Genomic DNA, 17,501 nt, shown 5'->3' on the forward strand with positions numbered 1-17,501 from the left:
TAACATTTACACATGGTAGGTGTTTAGTACATGATTGTTGAATGATCATAGGGAAAATGCTTTCATTAAAGTGGAAGGGGATATTGAGGCAGAAGGTGAGATGTAAAGTCTACGGGCATATGTAAAAACACATTTCTAAAATTATGCCCCTTTGTTCCCTTATTGTTTCCTTCCTTCCTCCTTCCGTTATTTATTTCCTGCTCATCCCTTTGCTTGCTACACTTCTTTCCGCTCTCCTCTTCATTTCCTTCCTCCCTTCCTCCCTTGGCTCCTTCCTTTTTTCCTTCCCTCTTCCCTTCCTTGGTTTCCTCCCTTTCGCCTCCCGCCCTTCTTCTGAAATTGAGTACTGAGGCTGAAAGGGGTTAGATGACATTTCCAAGTTCCTCCAATAAGGTGATTGCACAACTGAGACAAAGAAAATGTATTTTGTCACCCACACCAGGTGTCTTTTTTGCTACATCACACGTACTTTCCCTAGTTTAGAGTTATGTACAATCCAAGAGAGGCAAGCGGTCACCATGACACTGAATGAGGGTCCTCATTACTCTCCATGCAGTGCTCTGAAATTATTACAGTTTAGGAAATTACTGTCACTTCACACCCTGCTATAGTGCAGGCATAGGAAATGCTTGACCGTGGTGGTCACTAAAAGGACAGACGTGAGAGCTAGGAAACAGATTTTGTAATAAGTGTGTGTCCATGGATTATCAGCACAATAAGCGTTTCCTAAAATTGACTGCTCTGAATTTCAATCACTGTCTTGGGCTTTGTCACACTTCAACTGCATCCTCACAGCACCCAAATTAAAATGAAAATATGAAAAATCTGTCAGTTTATATTTGTTTGAAGATACAATTCCAGAAATGTGCATGCAGTTTTTTCCAGCTAAAGCCATCTGTTATTTTGGTATCATGGAAACATACTCATGGTTGTAATTTTATTTTTTGTATCAGGCAAGTGAATATTTCAGGAGGCAGAAGACTCGCAGACCCGTAGGGCTTTGACAACCTCTTAGTAACCTAGACACAAGTTACTGAGTCTGAGTTCTACCTACTAATACTAAAACTAATAATAAATGCTATTAGGCTATTTCCCAGAGGATTATAAATGCAAGTTAAATGGCATGCAATGCACAGAGAAAGCTTTCCAAGGATTAGGGTTTTATATTTTAAGTGGAGTGAAATGGTAATATTTGCTGAGGGAATAGGAAGCACTAGGAGGCATTGACCAACTTTACTTTCCCTCATGTATATTCTTAATTTTCCCTAGAACTAATGAGCCCTGACTCTCTCTGCTCAGAAATAATGAATAGTCACATCTGAAGTTCTACTCAAATTTTGTTCTACTGTTGGTTTTATTTTTCCTCTTGCATTTATACCTTCCATTTAAATTCACTTTCTTATATATACTTAGCTTATTAGAAATTGTGCTTTAGGGAATCTGTTTTAATTTTTTATTAGTTTACCTTTAACAATGATTATGACTTGATGTAATTTCACTTAAAGGGTTGGAAGGGAAGCACTGTAGGCTGGGAAGGTAATTTGGAGGCCACCAGCTTGTGAATCAGTTCAGTCCTTGGTAAGTGATAATCAAGAAAGCCATATCTATAAACAAGAAACATGCTACTGTTTTTTTGTTCCAACCCAGAATTATCTGTAAGTTTTATTGGCTTTTCTAAAACATGATAAATGAGATTAATATTTTCTAAGCACTGGAACTTTATAACAAAAGTTATATCTAATGAAAATATCTGGTCAATGCCCCTTTGTCTTTCCTCCCATCTGAGAGGCAGTGCTAAAAATGCAAAAGTGACTAAAAAGAGAGAAAGCAAAATGAACAGTACAGAAAAAGTAGCTGAAGAAAATTTATTAACATAATCTGACTTAGAAATTATTCTTTTTCCTTATAATAAAGAGAACATAGCAAAGTTGAATCTTGAGTATGGGAAGACATAAAATTCTATGAGTTGTTGTGCACCGCGGGAAAGTGGAATGAGACGTTAGTGAGGGGTGGGTGGAACCAGTTTATAGGGTTTTGCTGGTTTTTTATGGGGGTTCAACATGAAGTTATCCTGGCGGGAGCTAATGTGCTATAAATCTCTACATCTAATTGGGTTTGGAAAATTACCCCTGAGCATACATGGGGGTTTCCTTTGACTAAACAGATCTAGGACTTGTTAATATACAGGGTCTGGCATAAATAACACCCTTATTTCATTACAAAATCTTTTATTACAAAATTATAAGCATGTCATGCTGTAACATAACAATATCACACTCAAGCACACCATATGATATGGTAGGTGAAATGTTCAAATTAAAAATATAGATTATTACACCCATGTTATTACCCTACCGACCACACTCAAGCAGGCATTACTTCTGCCAGACCTTTTATTTTAATCAAACCTTTCCTAATGGGCATCCAGGGTTACTTCAGAAGCAGAACTATAATCCCATGCAAGAAATAGTAGAAACCCATTTCTCTTTGAATGGTATACTTATCAGATTTAAATCAACTTTAAGTTAAACATTCTCCCTTCCCCAAAGTCTAAAAACTTCCGAAAAGGTTTTATATGTGTGGTTATATTGTGTTATTGAATGCTTATTACCTGTGACTCTTTTGGTTTTCCTATGATGTTAAGCAATAAAATTCATGTTACCTAAACTAAACTAAATCACCTCCTGGATTTCTTATTCTTTTTGTGGCTTTTATCTATTGACTAGAAAGGCATTGTTAAACCACCTTCCTAAACTCTCTTAGTTTTCTTATTTGGTAAATTGGGGAAGGAAGGGAAGTGGTATTCAGACTCCTTATTGATACAGTTGTGAGAATTTCATTATATACCATGTGTCAAACACATAGTAAGCATTTTTAAAAGGTCAGCTATTATAATAATTATTCAGTATATAAAACTCACTTTTCTTATCCCAGTGACTTGATCCTTATAAAACATGAATGGAGATTTAAGAGTGATGTCAGGAAGATGGCAGAATAGAAACCTTCAGGCCTCATTCTCCACAGAGACACCGACTTAACAACAATATATGGTTCAGAAAGGCTTTATGAGGACTCCACAAACCAGTTAGGATGACTCAGTGCCCCAGGAAAAGGCAAAGCCAAGAATAGCCACACTGAAATTGGTAAGAAAAGTTGCTGCATTTCACCCATGATAGCCCTTCCCCCAAGCCAGCACAGCTGGGTGTGATTGAAAGAAAATGTTCAACTCAGTGCTTCCCCTTTGGGACAGGAAGAGAAGACTGGAATGTGCAACGAATGTTCCAGTTTTTCAGGGGGCTGCCTGAGGGACTGGATTCTGTCACACCTGACTCAGTGCTTTTGGAGAACCAGCTGACTCTTGAAACCTGGGGGCTGCTGAGAACAAAGAAGAGGTTGGTGGCATGTTGTAGCGCCAAAGAACCCAGATAACTGAAGCAGACACCAGAGGGAAGAAGAGATTACAAACTCCTGAAAAAGTAACTGGAAAATCTGTATAGTTAGGAAATTACATGCACAGGCACAAAAAAGACACACCTCAGAAAATGTTTGAGAGGCTCCTAGAATCTGTATCCAAGTTGATTGGTGAAAGTTTTCTGTACAAAGCCAGTCCAGGAATACTGGAAGCAAGAAATAACAAGGTATATAAAGACAAGAAAATATGGTTCAATCAAAGAAACAAAATAAATCTCCAGAAACTGACCTTGAAGAAATACAGATCTATGAATTAGTTGATAAAGAATTCAAAATAATCATCTTATAGAAGCTCAATGAGTTGCTATCAAAAATTAAATGAAAAAAAAATCCAGAAAGTAATGTGTCAGTGAGGATGTAGAGAAATCAATACACTTGTACAGTGTTTGTGGGAATGTCAAATGGTACAGCTTCTATGGAAAACAGTATGGTCTCAAAATATTGAAATCAGAATTACCATATGGTCTAGGAATGTCACTTCTAGGAATAAATTGAAAACAGTATCTCTAAGAGATAGTTGCAGACTCATGTTCATTGCAGCGCTATTCTCAATAGCCAAGAGGTGGAAACAACCTAAATGTCCATCCCAAAAGATTGGATAAAGGAAATGTGGCATATACATACAACAAAATATTATTCACCCTTAAAAAGAGGCACAAATCCTGTTACATGCTACAATATGGGTGAACCTTGAGAACATTATGCCAGCTTAAACATACCAGTCACAAAAGGAGAATTACTACATGATTCCACTTACATGTGGTATCTGAACTTAGTCAAACTCAGAAACAGAAAGTGGAATAGCAGTTGCCAGGAGCCACAGGGATGAGGAAAAGAGGAGTTGTCTTTCGATGGGTACTGAGGTTCAGTTTTGTAAGACGAAAATTTTCTACAGATCTATTGCACAGCGATGTGTTTATAGTTAACACTTCTGTACTTTACCCTTAAAGATGGTCAAGATTTAAAATTTCTGTGTATTTAACACAATAGAAAGAAGATTTCATGCTAGGCTAAGTCCTAAAATAACTATTTATATTTCATCTATTCTCCTCTATTCCTATGCCAGCATTTCATCACAATTTCTATCTCTCTTACTGTCTCTTCTCCTTGAACAAACCATTATGTCCATTTCCTGTCATTTGAATTTCTCATTCATTGCCAACTGTCTGCCAATAATAGTTTTCAAATTCCTTTAATAAATCCTTATAACAAAAGCACACATCTCTGGAGATTCAATCAATAGATGTCATTGCAAACCACAATTGTTTCTATGTGCTAGACCAACCTGAAACTATGATTAGCTCTTTAAGGAAGGTATTGTTGGGGAGGAAAAATAATTTTACCTCTAGGATCTTGGTTGAAGCCTCTATTCATAACAAAAGTCAGATTAACAGGAGAAAAACAAAAGTTTATTAACATGTATACTTCCTGTATACATGGGAGATACCCAGGAAAACTGAGTGATTCCCCAAAATGCCCGAAATCTTCATCTTCAATACCATGTTTAGCTAAAGACAAAAGATGTTGGGGTGGGTGAAGCCAGTTATGGGAAGTTATCAAGAAAAGCACAGTAAACAAGCATGAGTTTATTATGCAGATTAAAGTCCAGGCCTTCTCCACTGATAAGAGTTTCTAGATTTGTGAAAAAGATTTTATTTATTAATTTTAGAGATAAATAAAATATCGATCGGTAGGGGGGAGAAAGAGAGAGAAAAATATCGATATGTGAGAGAAACATCAGTTGGTTGCCTCTTGCATGCCCCCAACAGGGGATCTGGCCCAAAACTCAAGCATGTGCCCTGACTGGGAATTTTTAAAAAATTCTTAGCTGAGGACATGCTTATTGGTTTTAGAGAGAGGGGAAGGGAGGCAGAGAGAGAAGGAGAGAAAATCAATGCTAGAGAGAAACATTGATCAGTTACCTCTTGTAGGCGTCCTGACAAGGGGCCAAACCCGCATCCTAGGCATGTGCCCTGACTGTGAATTAAACTGATCGTGACCTTTCAGTTTGTGGGATGATGCTCCAACCAACTGAGCCACACCAACCAGGGCAGAGTTTCTAGATTTTAATTATCCTCCTCTTACTGGTAGGAAGCTTCTGCTATGTCTGTTGTTTCTTTAAAGTAACCAGCCCAAAATAATCATTATGCCAAAGAGGCAAATATTGGAGTGGTATATCCTGCTCCCCTTCAGTATAAACCAATTCTACAACTAGGGAAGATATAGTGAAATATACCTCTAAATTAGTAAAGGAAAAATACATTACCCTAAAGGTGTTCCGAACAGGCCTCCCCAGAATGTGCTATTTTGGCATGTGGATTATTGTGACCTGAAGGTAATCAGGGTCCTAAGGGATCAAGAGAAACGTCCGCCCATTCCTTCACTACCTAGAAGAATCTAAATTGGAGTCCTTTCCCATAATAAGAGTTATTAACACAGCAAACTTTCTATGATTTATCTATATGGGCGGCTGGGCAAACTTCTAATTACTGAACATCTGTTCTTCTGAAGGTCCTGCCAATTTCCCTTATCTGCTCTGAAGCCCAAGGCATTTGAGGTCATTCTTTCACTCAAAACACCATACTGTTGCTCTGTAGGTGAGGTGTTTACAACCCACCACCAGCTTCTTTCAAGATGTTTTTCTTTGCCTTTGCTTTTATGCAGTTTTGATGTGATATGGATAGGTGTGGCTTCTTGGTTGTTGTTTTCTTTTGTTTTTTGGTATTTATCCTGATTTGTCTTCTCTGAGATTCCCAAATCTCTAGTTTGGTGTCTGTCAATAACTTTGGGAAATTCCAGGCCACGAATACTTCAAACATTTCTTTTGTTGCGTTCTTTCGCTTCTGCTTCTGATATTCCAATTACACATAATTTATACCTTTTGATATTGTACCTCTGTTCTTGGATGTTCCATTGTGTTTGTCATTTCTTCTCTTTTCATATAAGTTTAAAAGTATACATTACTGATACACCATTGAAGGGTTTCTTCATTTTTGATATTGCATTTTTAAAAATTTCTAGCATACACTTTTGATTCTTAGCATTTATATCACTTTGCTTACTCTACCCACCTACATCATGCTTTCATATTGTCATTTTCTCCCACTAGACCCTTGAAATTATTAATCATAGATATTTTAAATTTCCCTCCTAATAATCCCAACATCTATATCATATCTAAGTCTGATTCTGATGCTTGTTTTTTTCCCCCCATCGGGCTGTTTTCCTTTGCCTTTTGGCATGCCTTTTAATTTGTGTTGAAAGCTGGATATGTTATATCAGGTAATTAGCACTGAAGTAAACAGGTATTTAGTGTGCATATTTAAGTTAATCTTTCTGAGAGTTTGCCAGTATTTAATGTTTGATGTAGCTATAGGTGCCAGAGATTTCAAACTCTTCTAGTGTCCTTGTTTTTGTGGGGTTTTTTTTTTTCCTCCTCTTAAGTTTCCCAAAGTATTCTTCAGCTCTTTCAACTCTCACCCAATGCTATGACACTGGAGCCCTGTAGGTGACACGGTAAAATATGGGAATGAGAGCATATTCTACAATTTTCATATTAAATCTCAGTCTGTTAGTGGCCTTGTATACTGTGGTCTCCACAAGAATTTCTCCAGAGCTATATAGCCCCCCCACAACTCCATATTGCCTCCCCCGGCTACAACATCACAGTCTATGTCCTTGAAGCCCTGACTTTTGTTGACTATGTCCCCCAACTCCCTTCTCTAAAACAGGAAGACTAGAGGAGACTGGAATGTGAGAATTTTGTGATGGAGAAAGCTCAGAATATATTTCACAATGGTTACTCTTCCCTTTTCCTTGCCAGAACAATAAAGGGATCTTCCCTGGGTTTCATTATGAGAGCCTGTCAAGGTTCCTAGAGACAAAGCCCACAAAAGTATAGAGGCCTTCATAAGACTGGCTGTCTAAGAATTTCTCACTCTCATGTTAACCGACACCCAGTCTCCAACTATGCATTAAAGTTACTCTTTACATGTTCATATCGGTTGATGGTTCCATCAACATCTACTCCAGGTAAACGTATCTTAGCTACGTCTCTCTGGATGTGGTTGTCTCTTCTGATTGGGGTGGGGGGTAGAAATTTGCCCTGTGACCCTAGTTCTCTGATGGGTCTGAGAAAAAGTCAATAATTTTCAGTTTTTCAATCTTATTTTTGCAAGGATGGGAGCGACGACTTCCAAGCTCTTTATGTGTTTAAGGTGAAACTAGAAGTACAAACATTTCTATGCATAGATGAGGTATAGCCATTTAGTTCAAACATAAAATGTATTCTAGTTTATTTAGAAAATTAATGTTCAAAGTTAAAATAGTTTTAGGAAGAAAGTTTTATATCTAATAAGAACGTACACAACAAAGTTGAAATAAAACTAAGTTTGCACTAAATTTATGCCAGTATAAATGCATCTGGGCAAACTTGGTTCCCAACAGTTATATACCCCAGACTATGTGTGAAAGATACTCCCCCAAACAGAGATGCACAAGAGTAAAACTGCAAAACTCAGGGAGCTGACCTTCATTTGGCGATAAACCGGTGAATACAGAATATGAGATATGTCATAAAGAAATCCTAGTATGGTAAAGAAATACTAGTATGGCGTTATGGAAAGGATGAGGTGATCCTCAATATAAAAGTGCAATTTCAGGGTTTGTTTTCCATATATTCACTTAGATTTCTGTTCTAAGCTCTTTGAAATGCCCTCAGTAATGGAGTTTGTTCCCTGGAGACCATGTGACTTTCAAGAATGCCAGAGACATGTGTCAGGAAGTGTTCTGCACATAAATTGCACTAGCATCAGTGTTAATCCCCGTTTCCCTTGTTGGCTTACTGAAAACTACCTGTAATATTGACATTTTCCTATGTTATCTTCTTTTTGAAGGACTTCAGGGTCCAGTTTTGACAGGAATACACATACTTAATTCTCAAGAAAAGTACATAGAGATATCACAACCTTAAATGGTAAAAAAACAAAACAAAACAAAAACAGTATAATTGCACCCTTGAACAACAAAACGTGACAGTCTCTGAAAGCAGAGATAGGCACTTTACAAAGAATAATAGAATCACCAGACTGGCACCAGGATGTGTATTGCCTAGCAACCTGCTGTGATTAGCATCGATTAAATCAGCAGGCCCAGTGGTGCCACCGTATAAAACAATCTCTGTACAATTCTTTAAAATATTTATTAAATTTTTTGGCTTCCAAAATTTCTTCCTCAATTATTTCCTTTTGCTGTTATTTTGTGCTCCTGATTTCTGCATGGATTGATATGTGAACCTCCTTTTCATTTTGACACTACATACACACCACGGGCTTACACACACACAAAAAATGTGATAATTCTGAGCTATCTTTTGGGTCATTTAATAAAACTCCTTTTTCCTATGCCTCTATGACTTTAATTTTCCTCTTCTCATACCCTCACCTCACAGACAATATGTGCCTCACTTACATACCACACGAGGGATAGTGATTTTGCTTAATAAGTTAATAGTACTACCTCTTGCTTTTTATACTCTCTAAAAGGCTGAGAAAGACTACAGCTTAAAAAGAAAAGACTGAAGTACTTCCACAATTTCAAGTGGCATCACAACATCTTACTTTTATTCTTTAGGGGACCAGCACGTGTTCTTTGTTTGCTAGACCAAAGAAAGCTCTGTGCCCGAGTGGATGACTTCTCAGAGTCATCTTCAGAGTCAGCAGTGGTGTTTCTCTGTTCGTGCCAAAGTCTGCTGCTGAATAAGCCATGTCCCTTTCCTGCCCTCACTCCTTACTGCCCTCCCATAAAGGCTGTGGAAAATTTTAAAGGATAAATGGCTCTTACAACTCCCAGCACAGTGCATTCCTCTCCCTACATGTTTGCAATCTCAAATGGCCTTTAAAATGTCTCTGTACTTCTGGCTTCCCCTTTCTAAATGGTACAACATGAAACATGAATGACATCCAAGGCAGGCCCTTGGCCTTGCCGCACAAGCACTGGCCAGCCAGCCAGTGTAGTTACAGCAGGCCTGATGCTGGCATTTGTGATATTTAGTGTCCAAAGCTACACACCTGAGCTCAGTCTTGTCATCTATAAGCACACTGGGCACAGGGACACAGTAAAAGACTAGAAAATAAATCTTTACTTGTCCATTGCAGAAAGGCATATTTCTCTCTTCCTTTGTTAAAGGAATGTGCTTAGTAATCATGAAAATGAAACCCTGGAGTTCTAGTTGTTTAGGCTTTCTCATGTGTCCCATATATAAGATGAGTTAAACATTATGATATATCTTCCACTGATGAGTGAGCGCAGGTCTCCCAGACAAAATCAGAGCAGACTGGCAGAAGCCCCCCACTGTGTCTGGTGTAGTTAGGAATGGGCCAAGCTCTGGCAGTGGATTCACTCCTATTCTGTGGAGATCAGACTGGCTGATCTCTGTGTCTACATATTCCCCCTAGATCCATCATGACATATTTGAAACAGATTTGAAGGACGCTTAGGAACCAACATTAGCCTAAAGCCTTAGAATATGCTGTCTCTACCTGAGTGATTTTGTTATTAAAAAGTTTTTGGAAGAGAGAGCACATGAAAAAAGCAGAAGCTGAATCTACCAAATGTTCACCGGTTGTTCTAATACTGCCATGTGAGAGTAAACTAATGAATTTATGGAGTATTAGTATACGCATACATACTGCTTGAAAATCCCTTTAGTTTTTTGGAGGCCACAAAAATGAGAGGGCCACTTATTTCTTTCATTTAGCATTCATAGACCCTGCGAAGTGCCCTAGACGTCACAAACACAATATTAAAAATAACTTGGACTGTAGTGTGAGGCATCGTGGGCTGGACTGCTGAGGTTTGCGCCCAGAAGCAGCTGGTTGGCTGCCTTAGGGGCCAAGGCCACCACAGTGCTGGGAGCTATCATGTGCTCTGTGCTCGCCATGCTGACATCTGGGAACATGGCGAACACAGATTAGAGACACCTACCAGTGAGCTTGTTGTCTTTCTGGGAACTCATTCCCATTAGAGATGCACCTCTGCAAAAAAAGAAGACAGATCCTTAAAAAAGACCCAGCTGCAAAGGACCCTTTGAAAAAGAGGATCGGATGACTAGAAAGGCTAGCCAGGATTTAATTCCCATTGAAGATTTTATTATGCCTGTGAGGTTCTTGGAGAAAGTGAGACAGTGACTTCAGGGATTGCTTTCCTTTGAGGAGGTTGAACAGAGAGCTTTGCTTCTGTACAAGCAGCAAATGCATGAGATGGAGAGGGAAGCCTTCAAGTCCATGCTTGAGGCCCAGCAGGAAGCTCTGCAGGAGTTGCAACTCCCATCCCAGGAGCTCCATGTGGAAGCCATCAAGTGGCACCCCGGTCTGTTCCCCTTTGAGAGAGAAGGGCCAGATTATACACTACTGCTCTCCAACTACCATCCCTCCGAAGGCAGGTACCACAGATCCACCAAGGTGTACCCACAGGTGGAGTTCAAGGGGTAGAGCTGCAGGTAGCTGTTGGAACACGCTGCCCACGAGAGCCAGAATGACCAGGGCTCAAGCCTACTTGTCACAGAATTGGGCACGCTGAGAATAAATGTAAGTTAATCAAGAAAAAAAAATTTCTATAACATACGCTTAAGAAAGACATAGTCAACTAGGAATTGGCATATGTGTTTCACGGCAAGTTGTAGATGCCAGTTTTATATGCAAGTTCATGCCCTGGGATGGTTGATTTCAATGTTTTTACTCATATAAAATTACATAGTTGGCTCTTCCCCACCTCATTTCCCATTCTTAAGCTTATGTTATTTAAATCTGAATTAAAAAAATCAAAATAAATAAAGACATTATGTTCAGTAAGCATTGTGTTAGAAACATAGGCATCAGGAGAATTTGAGGTTTGATTTGTGCCCACACTGAGTTACAAATGGAGTATTTAGGAGATTCCACACATACCAAACTCAAAACTATTTATCTAATACTCAGTGAATAGAAGCTCTGGTATTTTCTTGGCCCAAATTCTTCACACCATTTCCTCCATGTTCCATCTGGCTTTGCATAAATAGAACCAACCCAAATTTCTGAAAGAAATTTCTTTGTCCCAAAGTATATCCTCCCTAGTTACTGATTCCACTATGACTGTTGGGAGGCATAAGGATTGGGATGGTTGATTGGGGCCATATTGTTAAAGGCAGGTTGGTGAAGGGAGATATAAATGGTGGGAGAGTCAGTGAGTAGGATGCTGCTCTCTTGTTGGAGGTGGGTTGAACTCAGACTTAATTTAGGGCTTTAGAAAGGAGGGGTGATCCCCAGAAAACTGACCAGCTTGACTTCTGGTGACATGAAGGAGGTAAAGGATAATATTTTTTAAATGGCACCATATTTGTACTACCAGCCAAGCTATGAATAAGGACTGAATTTACCCTTTCACATACAACAACTAAAAAAAGTGGTCAAGATACCTGAAAAATTAGTTTTCAAGGTATCATGCAATGAGAGACAGTGATTGTTGAAATTTGGAAAACAAATCGAACAACCTAACTGTTGATGAGGTGGATGGGGTAAATATGATGAAAAAGTGGCAACAGATTTCAAAAGTTGGGAGATAGGACAGGTCGTGTGCCATGAAAGCAAGGAAGCCCTTAGACAAGCCAAGACTGTAAAGACAGGTGAAGGGTAGATACTTTAGTCTGCATTTTTCTTTTGATTTTTGTTTTTATTGTTTTTGTTCTGTCTTGGACATATGCCCCAAGTTTACAGGTGTGTTGGAGTGTTTGGCCACAATGCAATTTGTGGCCAAAGATCAGTGAATCAGGACAAGGAAAGATAATTTTCAAAACATCATACATGGACCAGTGGCAGCTTTCCTTTAAAGGGAGCTCAGATCAAAAGAGCTGAAAGTTAAGACTGAGCCATTTCCCCTACAAAGTTATTGAGATGTATTTCATTTTCTCTTATAGTAGATCTTTATAGCCCAGAGTGTTGTAGAGGAGTAGCCATTGTCCACTGAGTTGAGGTAGTAAATAACTCAACCTGAATCCCACTATGTTTTCAATTTTTAAAGTAGAGTTGAAAAGCAGATGTCTAAGAAACAGTTCTCATTTGTCTGTGTTTGGGACATTTTCTCATCATTCTCAGTGACTCAAAAGAAATTTCACAAGCTATTAACATTATTTAAATATTCATAAAAATAAAAAGAAAATGCTAGTTTCAGCATAAACACATAGGCACTCCTTCTCACTAAATTCTCTCCCAGCTTTATGACATTCATTTGTTCCCTTCACCTGGGATTTCTGCCAAGTATAAGTGAAATAAGACATGTTTATGACTAAGACTTACTTTCATAGCTTCAAAAAACTTTCAGCTAGATACTTAAGAAACTTAATATCTTCCTTCCCTAAAAGTCGCTGTAATTCATGGAGATAGCAATGTCAAGAAATTTGAATTTCTTGTGGTTGCAGAGTTACAATCAGTATTTTATATTAGGGGATCTATTAAGAAACCATCAGTTCTCTCTTGAGTTTGCCTGAGGAGTAACTTGATTTCTTTGACCTGCTTTCATACCTTTTGCCCATGGTGTTCTCTCATAGGGTTTTATGTCAGCTCTCCCAGTGGAAAATACAAAAGACTTTCATAAATTAGGGCTTGACATTTAAAATGTTCGTTGCTTGTCTGATATATGGTTTGCAAATATTTTCTCCCATTCTGTAGATTACCTTTTCATTTTGTTGATCGTTTCCTTTGCTGTGCAGAAGCTTTTTAGTTTGATGTCATCCCATTTATTGATTTTTGCTCTTGCTGCCTGTGCTTTTGGTGTCATGTCCAGAAAATTCATTGCTAAGAGCAACGTCAAGGAGTTTTTCCCCTATATCTTTTTCTAGGAGTTTTACGGTTTCAAGTCTTGAATTTAAGTCTCTAACCTGTTTTAAGTGAATTTTTGTATATTGTGTAAGATGAAGGTCTAATTTCATTCTTTTGCGTGCCGATAACCTGTTTGCCCAACATTATTAATTGAAGAGCCTATCTTTTCTCCATTATGTATTCTTGGTACACTTGACAAAGCAAGTACTATATAATCTCACTTATATGTAGAATCCAAAATAAGTCAAACTCTTAGAATCAGAGAGTAGATCAACGGGTTTGCCAGAGGCTGGGAGGTGGGGAAAATGGAGAGATGTTGGCCAAAGGATACAGATTTTCAATTATAACATGAATAACTTCTGGGGACCTAATGTAGAGCATGGTGACTACAGTTCCTAATACTATACTGTGTATTTGAAATTTGCTAAGAGACTAGATCATAGGTGTTCTCACCACACACAAGTAGTAGTAACTATGTGAGGTGATGAATGTGTTAATCAGTTGATTGCGGTAATAATTTCACAATTTATATGTATATCAAACCATTACATTGTATACATTAAATATATGCAATTTTTATTTGTCAGTTATACCTCAGATTATATACACACCTATATACCTATAATATGGGGGGAAATGAGATAAAATAAATGTTTGTAGCTTTGTGAAGTTCCCACTTGGCAATGAAATCCAAGATTTCATTGTGCTGTCACTAGCTATGCAATGTATTTAAGTTTTTAAATTTGCCCTAATATGCACTGTCAAAACTTAGATAATTTGGCTTTCTTTTGAGCATGTTACCAGGAGAATATTAATTCTTAGATGACTTAGCTTGAAGTTCAATTCTAGAAGAGCTTCAGGCAACACCCACATACTCCTATGACAGATTCTAATGAGAAACAAAAACATATTATTCCTATAACCCCCAAGCTTCAAGCACTGCTTTGGACCTACAGGGAAGAATGGCAGTGAAACAAAATACTATTGTAAATGTTCCATCATGTGAATTCCATATTGCTTCTCTACCAGGCCTACAAACTCTCATCTGACAGCCCTAACATCAGCCAGTATATTGTATTTCCTGATATTAATTAGGTATTTAAAAATATTTGTATGGCAAAATTAGTCAATATAAAAATTTCAGAAAATCTAAAAAATTGTTAAGAGGAAAATAACCTATAGTTCTATACTCTAAAGAGAATTTCAATTATGTCTCCTTGTTTTTGCTATATTATTCTGACCATCTTTTCACATCCTTAAACATTCTGTAAAGTCAATTTTAGTGGTTGTATAATGTTTTACCATTTTCAGGTGATATGTTATTTAATTCCATCTCTATCTTCAGGAATATGTTTTAACATTTTTTAACATTGCAATGTGGTGCACGTTCTGGAACTAATCCTCTGACTCACAATAGATATATACTTTATTTATGTATTTATCCTTTTGATTGTCTGGTATCTTTGTCTTGGCTCACCGACACACTTCATCACTCTCCTGCAAACAATGAATAGTCAAGGGATGATTTCATGACCTGAGTAAATCGATCCAAGGCATTTTCTGGTTTGATAGAGAGATGGTAGGAAAATAAGAAATGCTCTTTTACCTCTGGAGTTGCTAAAGCAGAGACCATGGGAGTCTGCAGCTGCTGGGGGTCATATTTTTTTCTTTGAGAGGAAACCTATTTGAAGAATAAAGTCAAGTGAAACTAGCAAAGAAGAATGATAGATGAAGTCCAGGGGAGTCTTGGCATGTACTGGTTCTAACAACCTGACCGTGGGCCCTGGGTGTTGCAACTCTTTCTTTAATTATGTGAATTTTAGAATTCTTTCTAGTGTTAAGAGTGGTCATATTTACGCTTTTTGCTTAACTTATTTTGATTTGAGCAACCATAACTTACAAATGAAAGATAAGGTTTGTTTATTTTGGCATCCATGAATTCCTTTTGAGGACCACATTAAAGAAGCAGAATTTATGGCTCAAAGAATACTAACATTTCAAAGCTTGTGATATATCCTGCAAAATTGAATTCCAGAAAATTAACATCAATTTCTACTCCACTAGTAATGAATGTATGCCACAGATAAGTTCCTGAAAAATCTCCAAATGACGATGCATCTGTGAGTTTGAGGCCATTTATGATTCTTAATTTTCATTTTTATAATCCACCAATAATTATAGAGCAGCTGCTACAGTGTGCCAATAACTGTCCATGAATTAGAGTACAAAGATGGAGAATACATAGGCCTAACTTAAAGGAGCTCACATTCAGTGAACAAAGTAGAAGACTTCCCATCCAAATACATAATGATACGATCAGTGATGTAACAATAACATGCTTGGAAAATGAGCAAACAGGAGACCATAAGTATCTGGACTAACTATGCAGGATTGGTAAAATGTATGCAATCTTAACAGTTTTCCCACAAGAAGGTAGAAGAACTATGAATCAAGCATGTCCATAGAAAAGATCTAAGAAAGCCTCAGGACCCCTAACAGAATTGAAGGAAGGTATTTCTCTCCCCAAGACAGGCAGGAAACACTGGAGGAGGTGAGTGCTTCTTCAAATGAGAAGTCAGCAATGCAAGACTTCAAGGAACATGAAAAATCAAGGAAACAAGATACCACCAGAGGAACACAACAATTTTCTAGTAACTGATCCCATAGAAATGGAGATCCATCATTTGCCCAATAAATAATTCGAAATGTCTGTTTTAACAAAGTTCAGTGAGCTATAAGAAAAACCAGAAAGACAGTTCAATGAAATCAGAAAAACAACACATGAACAAAATGAGTTTAACAGAGATAGAAATCATAAAAAAATAATAATTGTAATAGAAACTCTGGAGCTGAAGATTATAATGAAGAAATAAACAAATGCAATGGGGAGCATCAATGTCAGAGAGAATCAAGCAGAAAAAAAGTCTGTGAAGCAAAATACAGATCATTTGAAATTATCCAGTCACAGAAGAAAAAGAAAAAAGAATGAAAAAGGGTGAATAAAGCCTATGTGAACTATGAATTATTATTAAGAGAGATAATCTAAAAATATCATTAAGAGAAACTGTCTAAGGATATTGTTAAGAGAACATCTATACATTATTGGAGTTCCAGAAGGAGAAGAAAGGGCAAAAGCCAACAGAAAGTTTATTTAAATAAATAATGTCTGAGAATACCCCAAATCTAGGGAAAGATTTGAATATCCAATTTCATGATATTCATAAATCTCCCCAAAATATCAACACAAAATGCTCTTCTACAAGAAATATTATTTTTAATGTCTCAAATAAAAGACAAACAGGCCATCTTAAAAGTAGCAAGAGAGGAAAAAATTTCTCACATCCAAGGGGACCTTCAGAAGGCTATTTGCATATTTTTTTTAACAGAAATCTTTCAGGCAAGGAGAGACTGGAATGATTTAGTACTGAAAGAAAAAAACTGCAAACCAAGAATATTTTATCTGGCAAAGCTGTCCTTCAGAAATGAAAGACAGACTTTCCCAAATAAACAAAAGTCAAGGGAGTTCATCACCACTAGACCTGTCTTACAAGAAATGCTGAAAGGAACTATGTCTGCAGATGGTATGATCTTATAGATAGAAAATCCTGAAGACTCCAGCAGAAAAACTTCTTGAAGACCCTATATTTATAAATTTGATGGATCTTACAATGACTTTTCATTTAGGAAAAAAATGGCTTCCTATACATGTTATGCACTATCCACCTATTTAACAATATCATTCTCTTTAGTTTGCCCTGTTTTCATCATTTCTCTAATCACACCATCATCTCCTTTGGGAAGCTTCACCTTCAATTCATGACAGTGAGGCACACAAGGGTTGCAAGAGTACCTCTTGGGGCTCCATTTGTGCTTTCTCGAGTCCGTGCACCACAAAGCAGGATCCTGACTGAGGACAGTCTCTCCTCACCTGACTGCCGTGCTGGACACACAGTCTCAGAGCAACCCATGTAATAGGAACACTCTTGACAACTTGGCCCCTCCCCGATGGCCCCTTCCTTCTAAGCCCAGGTCCCCAATCATGTGGCTTCTTGGCTTTTCCTAGAATGCAACGATGGCATTGAGGAACGTTTCTCTCTCCCTTCATTCTCGCTACCTTCTTGTAGGAGTTTACAGGAATCTACACAGTAAATTGCCCTAGAAGGCTGTAAGACCCTCTCT

General features: G+C 37.8%; 1 pseudogene; it reads left to right on the plus strand.

Annotated features, from left to right (window-relative positions):
• The first annotated feature begins 10,416 nt into the window (after positions 1-10,416).
• LOC112310288 (large ribosomal subunit protein mL40 pseudogene) lies at positions 10,417-10,961 on the plus strand (annotated as a pseudogene).
• The last annotated feature ends 6,540 nt before the right edge of the window (positions 10,962-17,501 follow it).

Source organism: Desmodus rotundus, chromosome X, assembly GCF_022682495.2.
Source record: "Desmodus rotundus isolate HL8 chromosome X, HLdesRot8A.1, whole genome shotgun sequence".
NCBI lineage: Eukaryota > Metazoa > Chordata > Mammalia > Chiroptera > Phyllostomidae > Desmodus > Desmodus rotundus.